The sequence below is a fragment of the Schistocerca cancellata genome, chromosome 6 (genome assembly GCF_023864275.1).
Source record: "Schistocerca cancellata isolate TAMUIC-IGC-003103 chromosome 6, iqSchCanc2.1, whole genome shotgun sequence".
NCBI lineage: Eukaryota > Metazoa > Arthropoda > Insecta > Orthoptera > Acrididae > Schistocerca > Schistocerca cancellata.
The window spans coordinates 675,311,152-675,333,305 of record NC_064631.1 but is presented as its reverse complement, the minus strand read 5'-3'; the positions used below and the strand labels follow the sequence as shown (position 1 = coordinate 675,333,305).

The 22,154-nt window shown below is 45.0% G+C and overlaps 2 non-coding genes across 2 annotated transcripts; one reads left to right on the top strand and one right to left on the bottom strand.

Annotated features, from left to right (window-relative positions):
- Nucleotides 1–16,501: 16,501 nt before the first annotated feature.
- Trnat-ugu (transfer RNA threonine (anticodon UGU)) lies at nucleotides 16,502–16,576 on the bottom strand. Its single transcript has one exon. It is a non-coding gene; the product is annotated as a tRNA-Thr (tRNA).
- A 146-nt stretch (nucleotides 16,577–16,722) lies between these two features.
- On the top strand, nucleotides 16,723–16,797 carry Trnat-ugu (transfer RNA threonine (anticodon UGU)). The gene has a single exon. It is a non-coding gene; the product is annotated as a tRNA-Thr (tRNA).
- The last annotated feature ends 5,357 nt before the right edge of the window (nucleotides 16,798–22,154 follow it).

Sequence of the window (22,154 nt, the reverse complement as noted above, 5' to 3'; positions counted from 1 at the left end):
AAAACAAACACTTAAAGCTATCTAAGTAGAGTGCTTATTATGTGTAATAGTGAAAGTACACAAATACTTTCTTACATTCAGGCAGGCAGACAAAAAGAGAAAAACGGAAATGAGGAACTGATACAGGACTCATTTTTTTAACTGATCATCGAAAATAATTGAAGGACGTTAAATGGTGACAAAGAGACTCGATACATTTAGGTCTTGGGTTAAACGTATCGAATTAGTTCATTATATCGACTAGGTACTTTTCCACACCCCAGCTTGTCAAAAGGAACATTACGTTTACTGATGGTATCGGACGTTGTGTGTAAACAAACGCCTATATCAGTATGCAAGCGTTATATTAAATTAGCACGAGAAACATATTCCTTAAAGCTGCGAAAAAGCAGGTGTGAGCGCTGCGGTGCGGCGCACTCAAGTGTACGTATCGCATCATCAAGTAGTTCTATTTTTGTACCAGCCTGCTAGAGGCGAACATACATGTAATTTTTGGGAACACCATGGCGCCATTGCCGGCCGCGGTGGTCTAGCGGTTCTGGCGCTGCAGTCCGGAACCGCGGGACTGCTACGGTCGCAGGTTCGAATCCTGCCTCGGGCATGGGTGTGTGTGATGTCCTTAGGTTAGTTAGGTTTAAGTAGTTCTAAGTTCTAGGGGACTTATGACCTAAGATGTTGAGTCCCATAGTGCTCAGAGCCATTTGAACCACCATGGCGCCACAGCACTCAAACCTGAATTTTCGCGACGCATGCACAATAGTCCTCCACTCTGAACCATGGACCTTGCCGTTGGTGGGGAGGCTTGCGTGCCTCAGCGATACAGATAGCCGTACCGTAGGTGCAACCACAACGGAGGGGTATCTGTTGAGAGGCCAGACAGACATGTGGTTCCTGAAGAGGGGCAGCAGCCTCTTCAGTAGTTGCAGGGGCAACAGTCTGGACGATTGACTGATCTGGTATTGTAACATTAAGTAAAACGGCCTTGGTGTACTGCTACTGCGAACGGCGGAAAGCAAGGGGAAACTACAGCCGTAATTTTTCCAGAGGGCATGCAGCGATTAAATGACGATGGCGTCCTCTTGGGTAAAATACTCCGGAGGTAAAATAGTCCCCCATTCGGATCGCCGGGAGGGGATTACTTAGGAGGACGCCGTTATCAGGAGAAAGAAAACTGGAATTCTACGGATGGGAGAGTGGAATGTCAGACCCCTTAATCGGACACGTAGCTTAGAAAATTAAAAAAGGGAAATGAATAGGTTTAAAAATTAGGTATAGTGGGAATTAGTGAAGTTCGGTGGCAGGAGGAACAAGACTTCTGGTCAGGTGAATACAGGGTTATAAATACAAAATCAAATAGGGGTAATGTCTGAGTAGGTTTAATAATGAATAAAAAAAATAGGGGTGCTGGTAAGCTACTACGAACGGCATAGTGAAGGAATTATTGTAGCAAAGATAGACACGAAGCCCGCGCGACCACAGTAGTACAAGTTTATATGCCAACTGGCTCCGCAGATGAGGAACAGAGTAAACAAATGTATGATGAGGTAATAGGAATTATTCAGATAGTTAAGGGAAACTAAAATTTTAAGTCATAGGGGAACGGAATTCGATAGCAGGAAAAGGACGGGAAGAAAAAGTACTAGGTGAATATGGAATGGGAATAAGGAATGAAAGAGAAAGCCACCTGGTAGAATTTTGCACAGAGCATAACTTAATCATGGCTAACACTTGCTTTAAGAATCATGAAAGAAGGTTGTATGTGTGGAAGAGGCGTGGAGACACTGGAAGATTTCAGATAGATTATATAATGGTAAGACAGATTTAGGAACCAGGTTATAAATTATAAAACATTTCCAGGGGCAGACATGGGCTCTGACCACAATCTTTTGGTTGTGAACTGTAGATTAAAACTGAAGAAACTGTAAAAAGGCGGGAATTTTAGGAAATGAGACCTGGATAAACTGAAAGAACCAGAGGTTGTAGAGAGTTTCAGAGAGAGCATTAGGGAACGATTGACAAGAACGGAGGAAAGAAATACACTAGAAGAAGAATGGCTAGCCTTGAGAAATGAAATAGTGAAGGCAGCAGAGGATCAAGTTAGTAAAAAGACGAGGGCTAGTAGAAATCCTTGGGTAACAGAAGAGATACTGAACTTAATTGATGAAAGGAGAAAATATAAAACTGCAGCAAATGAAGCAGGCAAAAAGGAATACAAACGTCTCAGAATGAGATCAGCAGGAAGTGCAAAATGGCTAAACAGGCATGGCTAGAGGACAAATGTAAGGACGTAAAGGCATCTATCACTAGGGGTACGATAGATACTGCCTACAGGAAAATTAAAAAGACCTTTCAAGGAAAGAGAACCACTTGCATGAATATCAAGAGCTCAGATGGGAAACTATTTCTAAGCAAAGAAGGGAAGGCAGAAGGTGAAAAGAACGTCTATACAAGGGCGATGTACTTGAGGGAAATATTTTGGAAATGGAAGAGGACGTGGATGAAGATGAAGTGGGAGATATGATACTGCGTGAAGAGTCTGACAGAGCACTGAAAGACCAAATTCGAAACAAGGCCCCGGAAGTAGACAACATTCCGTTAGAATTACTGATAGCCTTAGGACAGCCAGCCATGACAAAACTCTATCATATGAAACTTCCTGGCAGATTAAAACTGTGTGCCGGGCCGAGTCTCGAACTCGGGACCTTTGCCTTTCGCGGGCAAGTGCTCTGTGCTTGGGTAGCTCAATTGATAGAGCACTTGTCCGCGAACGGCAAAGGTCCCGACTTACAGTCTCGTCCCGGCACACAGTTTTAATCTGCCAGGAAGTTTCATATCAGCGCACACTCCAAAAATGGAACTTAACATCTATGGCCACCAGTCCCCTAGAACTTAGAACTACTTGAACCTAACTAACCTAAGGACATCACACATCACCCAGTCATCATGAGGCAGAGAAAATCCCTGACCCCGCCGGGAATCGAACCCGGGAACCCGGGCGCGGGAAGCGAGAACGCTACCGCACGACCACGAGCTGCGGACGCGCACACTCCGCTGCAGAGTAAAAATCTCATTCTCTATCATATGGTTAGCTAGATGTGTGAGACAGGCGAAATACCCTCATACTACAAGAAGAATATAATAATTCCAATCCCAAAGAAAGTAGGTGTTGATAGGTGTGAAAATTACCGAACTACCAGTTTAGTAACTGACGGCTGCAAAATACTAACACGAATTCTTTACAGACGAATGGAAAAACTGGCAGGAGTCGACTTCGGGGGAGATCAGTTTGGATTCCGCAGAAATGTTGGAACACCTGAGGGAATACTGACCCTACGACTTATCTTAGAAGATAGATTAAGGAAAGGCAAACCTACGTTCTTGGCATTTCTAGACTTGGAGAAAGCTTTTGACAATGTTGACTGGAATACTCTCTTTCAAATTCTGAAGGTGACAGGGGTAAAATACAGGGAGCGAAAGGGTATTTACAATTTGAACAGAAACCAGGTGGCAGTTATGAGAGTTGAAGGGGCTCGAAAGAGAAGCAGTGGTCGAGAAGGGAGTGAGAGAGGGTTGTAGCCTATCACCGATGTTATTAAATCTGTATATTGAGCAAGCAGTAAAGGAAACAAAAGAAAAATTCGAAGTAGGAATTAAAATCCATGGAGAAGAAATAAAAACTTTGAGGTTTGCCGATGACATTGTAATTCTGTTAGAGACAGCAAAGGACCTGGAAGAGCAGCTGAACGGAATGGCCAATGTCTTGAAAGGAGGATATAAGATGAACATCAACAAAAGCAAAACGAGGATAATGGAATGTAGTCGAATTAAATCGGGTGATGCTGAGGCAATTAGATTAGGAAATGAGACACTTAAAGTAGTAAATGAATTTTGCTATTTGGGGAGCAAAATAACTGATGATGGTCGAAGTAGAGAGGATATAAAATGTAGACTGGCAATGGCAAGGAAAGCATATCTGAAGAAGAGAAATTTGTTAACATCGAGTATAGATTTAAGTGTCAGGAAGCCGTTTCTGAAAGTATTTGTGTGTAGTGTAGCCATGTATGGAAGTGAAACGTGAACGATAAATAGTTCAGACAAGAAGAGAATAGAAGCTTTCGAAATGTGGTGCTACAGAAGAATACTGAAGATTAGATGGGTAGATGACGTAACTAATGAGGAGGTATTGAACAGAATTGGGGAGAAGAGGAGTTTGTGGCACAACTTGACTAGAAGATGGGATCGGTTTGTAGGACACATTCTGAGGCATCAAGGGATCACCAATTTAGTATTTGAGGGATGCGTGGAGGGTGAAAATCTTTCTTCTTTTTAAGTGCTACGAAATAACACAGCTTGAAGATACTGTGGCGAAAAATATATTTCTCCTGCGGCTTTAGTACGAGTATAACAGTTGCGTAGTGACGTAGGTGTTAGTTTACACACAACATCCGATTACTTCTGTGCACGGAATATTCGTCCTGAAAAACTGGAGCTTCCAAAAATACCTAGTCAGTACTTACAGATTTTCGTATCACAACACATTAACAGTGCTTAGGGGCATATTAATCCAGTAAAGAAAATGCAGAGCACCACATACAGGTTCGATTTTTTTACTGTACGGAGAGAGGCCCCCCCCACTGGAATATGACAGCAACTTGCAGTGGAGCGCTGCCCAGTTACCGTTAAAAGCTGTGATTCCATCGCTTTTAAAATCGGCAGATACGTTTACGTTGCAATCATATGTCCGCTAATGAAGTAAACAGGCTCTGTTGCGACATGCTTTGATCAGCACTCCAACATATGGCCGTTCGGAATTACTATGGCTGTACCACCTTCCCAGCGGTTTTCCTTGTTAGCAGAAGAATCAGGACAAAATATAGTAAGAGGAATACAAAGAACGTACAGATACTTAAAGGAGTCAATGTGTCGAACAGATTCAATGCATTTCCTTTAAGAGCTTGTGAGTTGGTCACAAAACCATGATATCGCCACTCGTTCCTTTATGGCTGATGTATACACCATACACTACAGTTTTTGTTCCTTGACTTCGATGCCCTAAATTCCCAGTTCTTGTTTTTCGTGTACATAAACCATTAATCGTGTTTAGGGGATTGTTTATTCAGTATCAAAAAAGGGAGGGAAACTTCCCCAAAAGGGGAAAATATCAGCATATGATCAACGGCATGAGGATGAAGAAGGCGATGGAAATCACTGCATCAAAGACGCATGACGTATATGCACAGGACATGTGGTCTGGTTGTAATTGAAAGAGTATCATGATGATCTCTCCATTTGCAAAAGATTCTGGACCAGTCCCTCAGTCGGTCGGAGTGGCCGAGCGGCTCTAGGCGCTACAGTCTGGAACCGCGCGACCGCTACGGTCGCAGGTTCGAATCCTGCCTCGGGCATGGGTGTGTGTGATGTCCTTAGGTTAGTTAGGTTTAAGTAGTTCTAAGTTCTAGGGGACTGATGACCTCAGACGTTAAGTCCCATAGTGCTCAGAGCCATTTGAACCAGTCCCTCATTCGCATATCCAGGGGTTGGTGATTGTCAAGAGGGAGGTGACCATGAGAAAAAGATTGAATAACGAAGGAAAGGATAACGTTCTATGAGTCGGGGCGTGGAATGTCAGGAGTTTGAACGTGACAGGGAAACTAGAAAATCTCAAAAGTGAAACGCAAAGGCTCAGTCTAGATATAGTGGGGTCAGTGATGGGAAAAAGGCAAGGATTTCTGGTCAGACTAGTATAGTGTAGTATCAACAGCAGCAGGAAATGGTGCAATGGGAATAGGGTTTGTTATGAATAGGAAGATGGAACAGAGAGTAAAGAGGTCAGTAATAGGGTTGTTCTCATCATAATCGACAGCAAACCAACATCGACAACAACAGTTCCGGTACACATTCCGATGTCGCAAGCAGAAGATGAACAGATGTAGGAAGTATATGACGATACTGAATGTGTAATTCAGTACATAAAGGAAGATTAAAATCTAATAGTCATGGGGATTGGAATGCGGTTGCAGGGGAAGGAGTAGAAGAAACAGTTACAGTAGAATATGGGCTAGATAGCAGGAATGAGAGAGGAGAAAGACCAATTGAGTTCTGCAATAAATTCAGGCGGTAATAGCGAATACTCTCTTCAAGAGAGGAGGAGATATACTCGGAAAAGGCCGGGAGAAACAGGAAGATTCCTGCTTGATTAGATCATGACCAGGCAGCGTCCCGAAATCAGAAATTGCATTGCAACATGTACTCCGGGGCAGAGCAGATTCATGTAACAATTTAGTAATGATGAAGAGCAGGTTGAAGTTTATGAGACTATTCAGGAAGAATCAGTGCAAAAGGAAGTGGGATACGGAAATACTAAGAAATGAAGAGATACGCTTGACGATCTCTGAGACTACACATACTGCGATAAGCAACAGCTCAGTAGGCAGTACAGTTGAAGAGGAATGAACATCTTTAAAAAGGATACAACAGAAGTTGGAGAGAAAAACGTAGGTACAAGGAGGTTAACAGCCAAAAAACCACGTGTAAAAGAAGAAATACTTCAGATGATCGGCGAAAGAAGGAGGCAAAAAAATGATCAGGGAAATTCAGGAATACGGAAATACAAGTCACTGAGGAGTTAAACAAACAGGAAGTGCATGGAAGCTAAGGCGAAATGGCTGCATGAAAAATGGGAAGAAATCGAAAAAGAAATGATTGTCGGAAGGACTGACTCAGCATATAGAAAAATCAAAACAACCTTCGGTGGAATTAAAAGCAAGGGTGGTAACATTATGAGCGTAATGAAAATTATACTGTTAAATGCAGACAAGAGAACGAATAGGTGGAAAGAGTACATTAAGGGTCTTTATGAGTGCGAGGACTAATCTAATGATGTGATAGAAGAACAGGAATCGAAAGGGAAGGAATAGGTGATTCAGTACTAGAATTTAAGAGGGCTTTAGACGAATTAAGATCAAATGAGGCGGAAGGCATAGATAACAATCCATCGGAACTTTAAAATTACTGGGGGAAGTGACAACGAAACAATTATTCACGTTGATATGTAGGCCCTATGAGACTGACGATGTACCATCAGACTTCCGAAAAAACATCATCTGTACAGTACTTAAGATTGCAAGAGCAAGTGCGAGAATTAAGGCACAGTCAGCTTAACAGTTCAGGCATCGAAGTTGCTGACAAGAATAATATACTCCTGGAAATTGAAATAAGAACACCGTGAATTCATTGTCCCAGGAAGGGGAAACTTTATTGACACATTCCTGGGGTCAGATACATCACATGATCACACTGACAGAACCACAGGCACATAGACACAGGCAACAGAGCATGCACAATATCGGCACTAGTACAGTGTATATCCACCTTTCGCAGCAATGCAGGCTGCTATTCTCCCATGGAGACGATCGTAGAGATGCTGGATGTAGTCCTGTGGAACGGCTTGCCATGCCATTTCCACCTGGCGCCTCAGTTGGACCAGCGTTCGTGCTGGACGTGCAGACCGCGTGAGACGACGCTTCATCCAGTCCCAAACATGCTCAATGGGGAACAGATCCGGAGATCTTGCTGGCCAGGGTAGTTGACTTACACCTTCTAGAGCACGTTGGGTGGCACGGGATACATGCGGACGTGCATTGTCCTGTTGGAACAGCAAGTTCCCTTGCCGGTCTAGGAATGGTAGAACGATGGGTTCGATGACGGTTTGGATGTACCGTGCACTATTCAGTGTCCCCTCGACGATCACCAGTGGTGTACGGCCAGTGTAGGAGATCGCTCCCCACACCATGATGCCGGGTGTTGGCCCTGTGTGCCTCGGTCGTATGCAGTCCTGATTGTGGCGCTCACCTGCACGGCGCCAAACACGCATACGACCATCATTGGCACCAAGGCAGAAGCGACTCTCATCGCTGAAGACGACACGTCTCCATTCGTCCCTCCATTCACGCCTGTCGCGACACCACTGGAGGCGGGCTGCACGATGTTGGGGCGTGAGCGGAAGACGGCCTAACGGTGTGCGGGACCTTAGCCCAGCTTCATGGAGACGGTTGCGAATGGTCCTCGCCGATACCCCAGGAGCAACAGTGTCCCTAATTTGCTGGGAAGTGGCGCTGCGGTCCCCTACGGCACTGCGTAGGATCCTACGGTCTTGGCGTGCATCCGTGCGTCGCTGCGGTCCGGTCCCAGGTCGACGGGCACGTGCACCTTCCGCCGACCACTGGCGACAACATCGATGTACTGTGGAGACCTCACGCCCCACGTGTTGAGCAATTCGGCGGTACGTCCACCCGGCCTCCCGCATGCCCACTATACGCCCTCGCTCAAAGTCCGTCAACTGCACATACGGTTCACGTCCACGCTGTCGCGGCATGCTACCAGTGTTAAAGACTGCGATGGAGCTCCGTATACCACGGCAAGCTGGCTGACACTGACGGCGGCGGTGCACAAATGCTGCGCAGCTAGCGCCATTCGACGGCCAACACCGCGGTTCCTGGTGTGTCCGCTGTGCCGTGCGTGTGATCATTGCTTGTACAGCCCTCTCGCAGTGTCCGGAGCAAGTATGGTGGGTCTGACACACCGGTGTCAATGTGTTCTTTTTTCCATTTCCAGGAGTGTATACAGAAAAATGGAAAAGAAAATTGATGGTGTGTTACGTGACGATCTGTCTGGGTTTAGGAAAGGTAAAGGCACCAGAGAGGCGGCTCTGATGTTGCAGTAGATAATGGAAGCAAGGTGAAAAAAATCAAGACACTTTCATAGGATTTGTCGACCTGGGAAATGTTCAACAATGTAAAATGGTGCAACATGTTCGAAATTCTGAGAAAAATAGGGGCAAGCTATAAGGAAAACGGGTAATACACAATATGTATAACAGCCAAGAAGAAACAATTAAAGTGGAAGATCAAGAACGAAGTTGTCGGATCAAAAAGTGTGTAAGACAGGGGAGCAGTCTTTCGCCCCTTCTGTTCAATCCATAAGTCGACGAAACAATGACAATAAAAGAAGAAGGGTTCAAGAATGCAATTAAAGGGTGTCAATGTTAAGATTAACTGATGACATTGCTATCGTCGGTGAAAGTGAAGATGAATTACAGAATCTGTTGAATGGAATAAACAGTTTAATGAGTACAGAATATGGATTGAGAGTAAATCGCAGAAAGGCGTAGGTAGTTCACTGAGGCTTTTTGCAGATGATGCTGTGGTGTATCAAGAGGTTGTAACAATGGGAAATTGTACTGAAATGCAGGAGGATCTGCAGCGAATTGACGCATGGTGCAGGGAATGGCAATTGAATCTCAATGTAGACAAGTGTAATGTTCTGCGAATACACAGAAGGATAGATCCTTTATCATTTAGCTACAAAATAGCAGGTCAGCAACTGGAAGCAGTTAATACCATAAATTATCTGGGAGTACGCATTAGGAGTGATTTAAAATGGAATGATCATATAATGTTGATTGTCGGTAAAGCAGATGCCAGACTGAGATTCATTGGAAGAATCCTAAGGAAATGCAATCCGAAAACAAAGGAAGTAGGTTACAGTACGCTTGTTCGCCCACTGCTTGAATACTTCTCAGCAGTGTGGGATCCGTACCAGATAGGGTTGATAGAAGATATAGAGAAGATCCAACGGAGAGCAGCGCGCTTCGTTACAGGATCATTTAGTAATGCGAAAGCGTTACGGAGATGATAGATGAACTCCAGTGGAAGACTCTGCAGGAGAGACGCTCAGTAGCTCGGTACGGGCTTTTGTCAAAGTTTCGAGAACATATCTTCACCGAAGAGTCAAGCAGTATATTGCTCCCTCCTACGTATATCTCGCGAAGAGACCATGAGGATAAAATCAGAGAGATTAGAGCCCACACAGAGGCGTACCGACAATCCTTGTTTCCACGAACAATACGAGACTGGAATAGAAGGGAGAACCGATAGAGGTACTCATGGTACCCTCCGCCACACACCGTCAGGTGGCTTGCGGAGTATGGATGTAAATGTAGATGTAGGTAACGGGAAGTAACAGAAATGAGAACAGCGAGAAACTTGACACCAGAACTGGTGATCACGAGTAGGTGAATTTAAGGAACTCTGCTACCTAGGTAGCAAAATAACCCATCACGCCTGAAGCTAGGAGGACGTCAAAAACAGACTAGCACTGGGTAAAAGGGCGTTCCTGGCCAAGAGAAGTCTAGTAGTATCAAACATGGACCCTGATTTGATGAAGACATTTCTGAGAATGTACGTTTGGAGCACAGCATTGTATGGCAGAGAAACATGGACTGTGGGAAATGCAGAACAGAACAGAATCGAAGCATTTGGGATGTGATGCTACACAAGAGTGTTGAAAATTATGTGCAGTGATAAGGTAAGCAATAAGGAGGGTCTCCGTAGCACGGGCGAGGAAAGGAATATGTGGTAAGCAGCGACAGGAAGAACGGACAGGATGATAGGACAGCTGTTAAGATATTGTAGAATAACTTTCATGGTACTAGAGGGAGCTGCAGAGGGTAAAAACGGTAGAGGAAGACAGTTCTGGATACATCCAGAAAATAATTGAGGACATACGTTGCAAGTCCTAGTCTGGGATGAAAATGTTATCGCAGGAGAGGAATTCATGGTGGGCCGCATAAACCAGTCAGAAGAATGATGACTCGAAAAGACGAACTTCACCACACAAAGATTAATATCTTTAATCTATGCAGAAAGACTGCTCACTGGAATATGACATCACGCTGCTTGATAGTGCTTCCGAATTACCGTTAAAAGCTGTTACTTCATCGCTTTTAGACTCTACAAGAACTTGAACCGTGATTTATTTTCAAAGAATTTATTTTATTTACTCGCGATTCATCAAGAACATTAACACATTTAATCACACTATGTAAGCATGGAAGTAGTTGCCAGGGAGTAACTGATGAAATCATAACCAAATTCCTTTTAAGAAATGAGAATTTTATTCACTTTAATAGTGCCTAAAAGCATTTTTTAAAAGAAACAGATTTAATTATAGTCAGAAAGCACCCTCTAAATATCAAAGTTACTATTTATTCAGAAGCAGAAAGAAACAAGTTTTGACTGTATGAGCTTTCGGGCAGAGAACCTTGCCGCTCCCTTTTGAGACGGCCGTAGTAACGACCGCTCACAACAGCCTCTGAAAGACTACACTGGTGCAAATCTACAATACACCACTTTACTTTAAACTAAGAGTTTTAACAATTTACACAAGCACACAAACTATGCACCCCCCCGTAGGAGGGATGGAAATGGTACAAAACATTAACAATTAAAATATTCACCAACCACCGAAGGTGCAACTTTACTTTAACTTCTAAGAAAAATCTTACGGTGAAAGGGTGGCAACTTTATATACTAAAATGATCATTTAAATAAAAGTCCATGAAATGCAATCTTATATAGAATTCTACAAGGTTGGCCAAACAATAGTTAAGATGTTCTACAGTACACAGATACCGCCTCTCAAGATCATAGGCAATAATATCAAAGTTTCCAAAGATCAAAACATGTTTCACGTATTAGGCCGTTACACTCCAAGCAATAAATTCGTTAACACACCAAATCCGACAAACATGACAGAGGCAGCTACTAACGTACGGTAGATTGATAGGGAGATTACCGAAAAACCCAAACCGCAGATTGCTCTAACCCGCCCATACCCCACAAGGAAAAAACGGACCACCCAATTTATAAACAACCACCGCCGCACGGGTGGGCAAACGGAGAAGAGTGGTGGGACAACCCCAAAGCAAAACGGCTGGTGACCTTACCAAGAAAACAAGTAGAATTTAACAAGAGTAAATGAAACAACACATCACCAATCAATTAACTTCTAATAAACTGCGATTTCTCGAGAAGACCTGGCCCAGCACCCCCAAATCGCTCTCCCGAACCGTCCGCTGCCAGCCGCTCCAACGGACGCAGGAAGGCGCGCCGATCTCCCGTCTCACGGCGTCGCAGCTCGCACCCGCCAGACCGATGTCGTTGGTTGACTTCTGTTGCTCTCGTGTCGACCGCGAAGTCACTACCTCTCGCTATACGCCGCGGCCCACTAGACTCACGTGGCGACCTCACATGCGCCGACGCTCAAGACGGACGAGTCATCTTGTGCCTCAGTGCGCGACCGACCAACCGATCGATCCAACCGCCAATGACCATTGCCTGAGCAAACTCGAGCAGACTGGGCGGCCTAACGCGCAGACTCAGATGCAGGAACTAAGCCCCAACCGGGCGACCACTCGCTGAGTTCTCTTACTGGCGGAGTGGAAAGACTCTCATTTTGCCGGCTTTAAAGGTTGATCCGAGCGACAGATATACTAGCACTCCGAACGACAGACAGACACTAACTGCCTAACAAATGCGGACGAGAGACAGACTAGCAAGCTGGGGACGAAAGACTGACCCATACTGACTGACTGGCGAGTTTTTTTTCTTTCTTTATTGTGATTTTAAAACCTGGCGAACAGGTAGGCTGGCAGCAGCACAATGCGCCGCCCTTGAGCCAAAGATAGCACAATGATATAAACAGAGAAGATACATGACTTGGAAAAACGGCGGGAAAAAACAGTAGACACAGGAACATAAAAAAACATGAAGCCGTTCACACTCGATGACAATCCACACTACAAACCGTTGACACGAAGCACAAACACTGGAGATGATGATGGCACTGGTGAACGATGGAGTGTGACGGCGAACACTGAACACTAAACACGACGGCGCACACGAGACACTGATCGCGATGATCTCCGGCGCGCGAATGTCCACTTAGCGTGTGCGAGTCTGGGGACCTGCCAAGAGGGGAAGAAGGGTGAGGTGGGGGAGAGGGGAGAACAGGGATGCCAATGGCTGAGGAGATGGGGGAAGGAGGAGAGGGACAGGGGAGGGGAAGCCCGGGGGAGGAGTGGGGTGAAATGGAGGAGGGAGGGAAGAGGGAGGGAAGGGAGGGAGGGTGCCCAGAGGAGCAAACACAGGAGGAGGGTGGGAGGATCAAAGTTGGTAGGAGGAGTAGATGGTGGGGAGGAGGGCATCATCAGGGAGAGGGAGCTGGCGGAAGCCACCTTGGGAGAGGGTAAGGAGGGTGGAGAGATGGAGACCGGGTGGGACGTGGGAATACAGGCGCGGCAGCGGGCGGGGGTGGGAGAGGATCGGGGAGACTAGCGGGTGAGGAGGATCGAGTTTACGGGAGGTGTACAGGATCCGTATCCTTTCAAGGAAAAGGAGGAGGTGGGGGAAGGGAATGAGATCGTACAGGATCCGCGTGGGGGAGGGGAGACGGATGCGATAGGCGAGGCAGAGAGCATGGCGTTCAAGGATTTGCAGGGATTTATAAAAGGTAAGGGGGGGTGGGGGCGGAGATCCAAGCCAGATGGGCATAACAAAGGATAGGGCGGATGAGGGATTTCTGACTGGCAAGCTCATAGCGCCCCTTAAATGCACGTGAACAGGCAACCTTTCCCACCAGAGGGAGACACCAAAGCTGCGATTGCCACAGCGGCGCCACCGCCAGAAACGGAGGGCGACCGCTTGACACTACGCGCTGCGGCGCCCTCTTCAAAACAGCAGTTTTTACCACGGCTCACTACTGCATGTCGTTTAATGTAGTAAAACGTCTCGATTCGTACATTTTTCGATTAGCACTCCAAAATATGGTTGCTTGTAGTCAACACAGCTGGCGAAAGCGGTTTTCTTTATTAATGTTAACAACAAGTACAAAATCTAGTAGGAGCCTGATGGTACTGTGGCGAAAAATACGTTTCCCCTGCTGCTTTAATATAACACTTGCGTAGTGACGTAGGCGTTAGTTTACACACAACATCCGATCAGACCTGTGCACGGAATGTTCGTCCTGACAAGCTGGTGCTTGCAAAAGTACCTGGTCGAATACACATTAAAAGTGCTTAGGGGCTTATTACTGCAGCAGACTAACTGCAGAACACAACACACAGAATGGCTTTTTTTACTGCATACAGAGAGGCTTCCCATTGGAAAATCACAGCAGGATTGTGTGGAGCGGTGCCAAATTACCGTTAAAAGCTGTTATTCCATCTCCTTTAATCGCCGCGGAAAGCTGTTTTGTCGCTGTCGTATGCCCTGTAGTGCAGTAAACGACTTCGATTGCCGACGTTTTCCGACCAGTATTCCAACATACGACTATTTGCAGTTGCTACGCCTGGTAAAAGCGCCAGCTTTCCAGTGGTTTTCTTTGCTAGTGTTAAGAATAAGGACAAAATCTAGTGAGAATCAGTGTCTCCATGATGGTAACAACGGGAATGCAAAAGAATGACCACACACCCCAAGTTTTCTATGCCATAGACTCCAGTTTTTCGGTTCTTGATTTTGATGTCCTCCATTTACAGCTCTATTTTTTACGTGTGCGGTTGAGAAAGAGTCTAAAAGTGATTCTGCGAATGCTTTCCAAATAATTGAGTATGAATTGGAGAGTAATGTTGATGGCTGCTATGAGGTAATATAAAAGGCAAAATAAGCAGATACTAATGAATTTATATTTATTGAAACGTCCCCTTTGAACATTTATGCAAGACTGTGCTTAAACTGACACACAATATTTTTAGCGCAACGCAATCTGACTTTCAAAAATCCCTACAAAAGAATAGCCCTGACTAACATTAACCTATACCTTTCACAAATCACTTACCTCACCAAAAATCTTCGTTACTCGAACTACTGCAAAACAGCGAGCGCCACTACTGCCAGCTAAATAAAAGATTCAAACTACTGAAGGCACTAACTACTGATAGGCATAGTTAGCAAATGAAAGATTTTAGTAGAGAACAAACAATGTATTTATCTTAATAGTCATCAAAAGTCATAATATATACAGCAGCTCATGACATCCATTTTTACAAATTTCAAAACTCCGCCATTTCTCTCCCCACATCCACCACTGCTGGCGGCTCACCTCCAACTGCGCAACGCTACGCGCTGTTCACATCCAGCTGCCGCTGCCCAACACTACAATGGCAGACAACAATGCAAACTAGCCACAGACTGCACACAGCACAGCCAGTGATTTTCATACAGAGCGCTACGTAACGTTGCCAATAAGAAAACATAAACAGCCTACTTATATTATTTATAACTATTTCTTTTTGGCTATATTTATGTTCTAGGAGGCTCAACAGACGGTACAATCTTCTGACTGTGCATGGTGAAGCAGGAAAAGAAACTTGACAGCGGTTTCGTCACCCAGACGAGCGAGTTAACGTTGCATCTGTTTTAGTTGTTCAGTGACGCAACATCCGCTTTCGGGTATTCAACGCTTACCAGAGATCAGCAAGCGGACGATTGGGTCCCACGCTCAATTTGTGCCTCTCAATCTCGAACGTCTGCGTCGGACATTTTCTGAACGTTGGATGGATAGAGGAAGTTTCGTTTCGTGGTCAGCTCGTTCATCTAATCTGACCTACCTTGATTTCTTCTTGTGGGTGTCATACGGAAGGTCTTCTGTAGGAGACACCTATCGAGGTTGAAGATAATGTTCTGTCAAAAATTTCCATTGCCTTTAACTGCTTTAAAGACATTGGAGTTGTTGATAAAAACTCTGTCGAACTTCCTGTCGTGTCAAGTGATTAAATATTCACAAGTTATCGGCCGAGTGCTTCTCGGCTAATGTAAAGTTGTGGTTACATCCTGGTTGCTGCTGCCATTCTTACACAGCTGCACTGCCTTCCGTGACGTCACTCGTACTCTCTCCAGCGTCATATATGGTAATGTTTTCTTTGCGTACCCGCTGTGCCCGCTTCAACCATCCGATCGCCATGTCCCAAGCTGTGCTTAGTGCTAGCTACCGTTTCTATTGACGACATTGTCAGAAAGCTTTACCTCGATCATATCTGTTATTAAAACGGCAAATGGTTTATGGGACAGGGTCATAAAAGAAGAGATCGAAATAAAACTTTCTGACAATACCGCTCGCCTAGCCGCTGACTTTAGTAAAACTAAACGATAAGCGAGGTGACCACCTATGGTGGCCAGGCCGACACAGATGAAAATCCTTCTTGGACGACAGTAACCAAGATGTCAAGAAATCTCAGTGACTTCATCATCAAAGACCATCCTTCCCGGGCACTAGTCGACTGTGGGGCTTCCTTTTCTGTTACACTCGATGCTTATCGTCGTCGACTAAAGACGCATATGATCCGCGATGCCATAAGGGGTTACCATGAGGGGCGGTTGTGGTGTAGATGTATGTATGTGTGCGTACATTCTGAATGGTGCAGTGTAGAGACTTGACATTCAAATATCACTAAACTGCAAATATTGGCACCTGTACGCCCTACTAATTGATTACGAAAGGAAATGTTATGATTATAAACAGGAAATCCTCAATGGTCATGACAAATAGCCATTTAATGTTATTTTCAGGGTGTGCTGTAACAAAACAAATTGAAATGATAATTAAATGGACACCCTAGCTGCAAACAGGCGTTGATGTACTTCATTGGGGACATGTTGAAAATGCGTGCCCCGACCGGGACTCGAACCCGGGATCTCCTGCTTACATGGCAGACGCTCTACCCACCTGAGCCACCGTGGGCACAGAGGATAGTGCGTCTGCAGGGACTTATCCCTTGCACGCTCCCCGTGAGATCCACATTCCCAACATGTCCACAACACTACATTCATAGTGCGCCTCACGGGGAGCGTGCAAGGGATAAGTCCCTGCAGACGCACTATCCTCTGTGCCCACGGTGGCTCAGATGGATAGAGCGTCTGCCATGTAAGCAGGAGATCCCGGGTTCGAGTCCCGGTCGGGGCACACATTTTCATCATGTCCCCAATGAAGTACATCAACGCCTGTTTGCAGCTAGGATGTCCATTTAATTACCATTTCATTTCTATCAAAGCTGCATGGTCATCTACGGTAACTGTTCTTTCGGGAACAGATACTACCGTCATATATAGTCAAAACAAATTGATTAACACTGATTTAAGCATAGCACAGTATCAAATGATCGATCGTTAGAGGGTCGATAATATGTCTTGCACACTTCTCGCGAGTGTAGATCAAGAGAAAAGAGGGAGAGACAAAGGAAACGTAAATGTATTCCTCTCCAAAAACATGCATTAGATGGGAGTCAAAACCACACTTTCGACTGTTGGTATGAGCAGTACATGTGGGGAAAGGCATCAAGGTTCGCGAAACGAATCTACAATCCATTTGCGAAGTAAGAATCGGAAATTTGATGGAATTACGGAAATTTATGTAATGAAAAGTTTGGGCACTAGGGTGAGCAAAGCCTAACAAGACCTATCAGGCAACCGACGGAGCAATGCTTACCACAGGGAAGTCGGGATCGCCTCTGAGATCCTCGTGGCCGCCCATCTTAACCAGCGATAGTCGAAGTCTAGGTATGGACATCAAAAGGCTTCTCACATCACTCTTGCACCTGCGGCCCTCTCGCCCGATTCCAATGTCGTTCCTCTTCCGAAACTAAAATCCGAAAGCCCTTTTCCCTCACTACCTGAGTTCTACTTTGGTTCGGCGTGAGAAACGCGTAGTTCATTAGATGGACAGTGTCGTTGCAAGAACTAGTGCTACACCAGTGGGACCATTGAGAATTTGTCGTTTATCTATTAATTTCTACTGTCCGTCCAGCTGGGTAAAGAAAAGCAGAAATCACAGTCCGCCCTCCTAGAAAACTCGACTGGAAAATTACCAGGTAAGACCAGAGGGAGAGAGAGAGAGAGAGAAAGACGATAGTAAATGAGACAGAGCGTACTTGTCTGTGAGGCCCAAAGTTTGGCGTCAACTTGGCGGAGAATTCGGTCATCTGTTACAAAATTTCCAGCCTTGGAAATTCCATTATTTGAGTCAAAGCATGTCCGGGTGCCCAGCTGGAGAAGAATTACGAGGGTCACTCCAAAAGAAACGCACACTATTTATATAAAAATCAGTTTTCATTCTGCATGTGTGGAAGTTTTACAGTGTGTAGATACATCCTTCCCGCTTGTTTTCAAACTTTGTTCAACCTGTTCTCGTGAGTGGAGCCGTCACAGCATGTCTTCAAGATGGCTGTTACACTTGACGTTCGTGAGAAGCAATGTGCTGTCATGGAATTCCTGTGCTGTGGAAAGGAGACAGTGGGAAACATCCACAAGAAGTTGAAAAAGGTGTATGGATATGCTGCTGTCGATCGCAGTTAGTCGGTGGGCAAGAAGGTTACGTGATGAAAGTGGGCACGGCAATATTGAGGATTGTCCTCACAGCGGCAGACCTCGTACTGCACACACTCCAGACAATGTGCAGAGAGTAAACGAATTGGTGACTGCTGACAGACGCATCACAGTGAACGAATTGTCACGCTGCGTTGGGATAGGGGAAGGAAGTGTTTGCAGAATACTGAAAGTGTTGGCGTTAAAAAAGGTTTGTGCCAGGTGGGTTCCCAGGATGTTGACAGTGGCTCACAAAGAAACAAGAAAACGGTATGCAGCGAACTTTTGGAACAGTACGAGAATGGTGGAGATGAATTTCTTAGAAGAATTTGACAGGTGATGAAACGTGGTTCCATCATTTTTCACCAGAGACGAAGAGGCAATCAATGGAGTGGCATCATGCAAATTCACCCAAGAAAAAGAAATCAAAACCACACCTTCTGCTGGAAAAGTTATGGCTACGGTGCTTTTCGATTCTGAAGGACTCTTGCTTGTGGACATCATGCCAAGTGGAACCATCATAAACTCTGATGCATATGTGACGACACTGAAGAAACTTCAAGCTCGACTGAGTCGTGTTCAACCACACCGGCAAAAGCAGGATGTTTTGCTGTTGCACGACAATGCACGGCCACATGTCAGTCAAAAAACCATAGAAGCGATCACAAAACTCGGATGGACAACACTGAAACACCCGCCTTACATTACTGACCTGGCTCCATGTGACTATCATCTCTTTAGGAAACTGAAAGACTATCTTCGTGGAACAAGGTTTGAAGATGATGACTCCCTTGCCAAACTGTGGCTCCAACAGGTTGGTCCAGAATTTTACCGTGCGAGTATACAGGCGCTGATTCCACGATGGCGTAAGGCAGTTGAGAGGAATGGAAATTACGTGGGGAAGTGAAAATATTGTTCCTGAAGGATGTATCTACACACTTTAAAACTTTCAAACATGGAGAATAAAATATGGATTTAAATAAAATAGTGTGCATTTCTTTTGGAGTGACGCTCGTATTTGTTTGGCCGCTCCCTCTAGTGGTGCCAGCAGATGTCGCTGTACGGGATGTTCCCGTTGTTGCCGCGCGGTATTAGCCGAGCGGTCTAAGGCGCTGCAGTCGTGGACTGTGCGGCTGGTCTCAGCGGAGGTTTGAGTCCTCCCTCGGGCATGGGTGTGTGTGTTTGTCCTTAGGATAATTTAGGTTAAGTAGTGTGTAAGCTTAGGGACTGATGACCTTAGCAGTTAAGTCCCATAAGATTTCACAAACATTTGAACATTTGTTCCCGTTGTTAGCGGATATGCTGCTTAACTGCAGCCAGGTGGCTCGTCAAAGCGTCGCCAAAGGATTTCTCTTTCGTCCTCGGCTACGCCCACCTGCATCGAAAGCGTAACTCGTGGCCATTGTCACAGAGGGCCTCCATGGAGAGCTGGAGCCAGCACCGCTTCTTACAGAGTTCTGTGTGTGTGTGTGTGTGTGTGTGTGTGTGTGTGTGTGTGTGTGTGTGTGTGTGTATGTGTGTGTGTGTGTGTGTGTGTGTGTGTGTGGACAGGGGAGGAGAGGGACGTGTTCCCCTGACTGATGACTGATGCGTCCTTCTTTCGCAAAATTACAGCCCAATCTTCCCTAACTTCCGTTTGCTGCAGAATCCTTGAAGATTCAGTTCGAATATAATAGAGTTCTTGAAACTAACAAGCTTACGTCCACGAATCAGCACGCTATTAGAAAGCATCGCTCGTATGAAACTCAGCTTGCCCCTTTCTCACGTGATATAGTGAGAATCAAAGATGAAGTGCAACAGGAAGACTCTATGTTTCTGTTGTTGTGGTCTTCAGTCCAGAGACTGGTTTGATGCAGCGCTCCATGCTACTCTATCCTGTGCAAGATTCTTCATCTCTCAGTATCTACTGCAGCTTACATCCTTATGAATCTGCTTAGTGAATTCATCTCTTGGTCTCCCTCTACGATTTTTACTTTCCACGCTGCCCTCCAATACTAAATTGGTGATCCCTTGATGCCCCAGAAATACCCTCTACCAACCGACCCTTCTTCTAGTCAAGTTCTGCCAAAAATTTCTCTTCTCCCAAGATCTGTTCAATACCTCCTCATTAGTTATGTGATCTACCCATCTAATCTTCAGCATTCTTCTGTACCACCACATTTCGAAAGCTTCTATTCTCTTCTTGTCTAAACTATTTCTCGTCCACGTTTCACTTCCATACATGGCTACACTCCGCACAAGTACTTTCAGAAACGACTTCCTGACACTTAAATATATGCTCGATGTTAACAAATTTCTCTTCTTCAGAAATGCTTTCCTTGCCATTGCCAGTCTACATGTTATATCCTCTCTACTTCGACCATCATCAGTTATATTGCTCCCCAAATAGCAAAATTCATTTACTACTTTAAGCGTCTCATTTCCTAATCTAATTCCTGCAGCATCACCCGATTTAATTCGACTACATCCATTATTCTCGTTTTGCTTTTGTTGATGTTCATATTATATCCTCCCTTCAAGACCCTGTCCATTCCGTTCAACTGCTCTTCCAAGTCCTTTGCAGTCTCTGATAGAATTACAATGTCATCGGCGAATCTCAAAGTTTTTATTTCTTCTCCATGGATTTTAATTCCTACTCCAAATTTTTCTTCTGTTTCCTTTACTGCTTGCTCAATATACAGATTGAATAACATCGGGGAGAGGCTATAACCCTGTCTCACTCCCTTCCCAACCACTGCTTCCCTTTCATGTCCCTCGACTCTTATAACTGCCATCTGGTTTCTGTACAAATTGTAAATAGCCTTTCGCTCCCTGTATTTTACCCCTGCCACCTTCAGAATTTGAAAGAGAGTATTCCAGTCAACAATGTCAAAAGTTTTCCCTATGTCTACAAATGCTAGAAACGTAGGTTTGCCTTTCATTAATCTATTTTCTAACGTAAGTCGTAGGGTCAGTATTGCCTCACGTGTTCCAATATTTCTACGGAATCCAAACTGATCTTCCCCGAGTTCGGATACTACCAGTTTTTCCATTCATCTGTATAGAATCGTGTTAGCATTTTGCAGCAGTGGCTTATTAAACTGATAGTTCGGTAATTTTCACATCTGTCAACATCTGCTTTCTCTGTGATTGTAATTATTATATTCAAGTCTGAGGGTATTTCGCCTGTTTCTAGATTTCCGAAAATCATTTGACACGGTGCTTCACTCCAGACTGCTAACGAAGGTACGAGCGGATGGAATAAGTGCACAGATATTTGAATGGCTCGAAGATTTCTTTAAATAATAAAAAAAATGGTTCAAATGGCTCTGAGCACTATGGGACTCAACTGCTGTGGTCATAAGTCCCCTAGAACTTAGAACTACTTAAACCTAACCAACCTAAGGACAGCACACAACAGCCAGCCATCACGAGGCAGAGAAAATCCCTGACCCCGCCGGGAATCGAACCCGGGAACCCGGGCGTGGGAAGCGCGAACGCTACCGCACGACCACGAGATGCGGGCTTTAAATAATAGATCCCACTACGTTCTCCTCGACGGCGAGTGTTCATCAGAGACTAATGTATCGTCAGGAGTGCCCCAGTTCAGTGTGATAGGATCACTGTTGTTCTTTATATACATAAATGATTTGGCGGAAAGGGTGAGCAGCAATCTGTTATTGTTTGCTGATGATGCTGTAGTGTGCGGTACAGTTGAATGGCTGTAGGAAGATACAAGACGACTTAGACAAAATTTCCAGTTGGTGTGATGAATGGCAGCCAGCCCTAAATGTGGAAAAATATAAATTAGTGCGGATTAGTAGGAAGATCAAACCTGTAGTATTCGAATACAGCATTACTATTGTCCCGCGTGATACAGTCAAGTCGTTTAAATATCTGGGTTTAACGTTGCAAAGTCATATGAAGTGGAACGAGGATGTGAGAATTGTGGCAGGGAAGGTGAATGGTCGACTTTGGTTT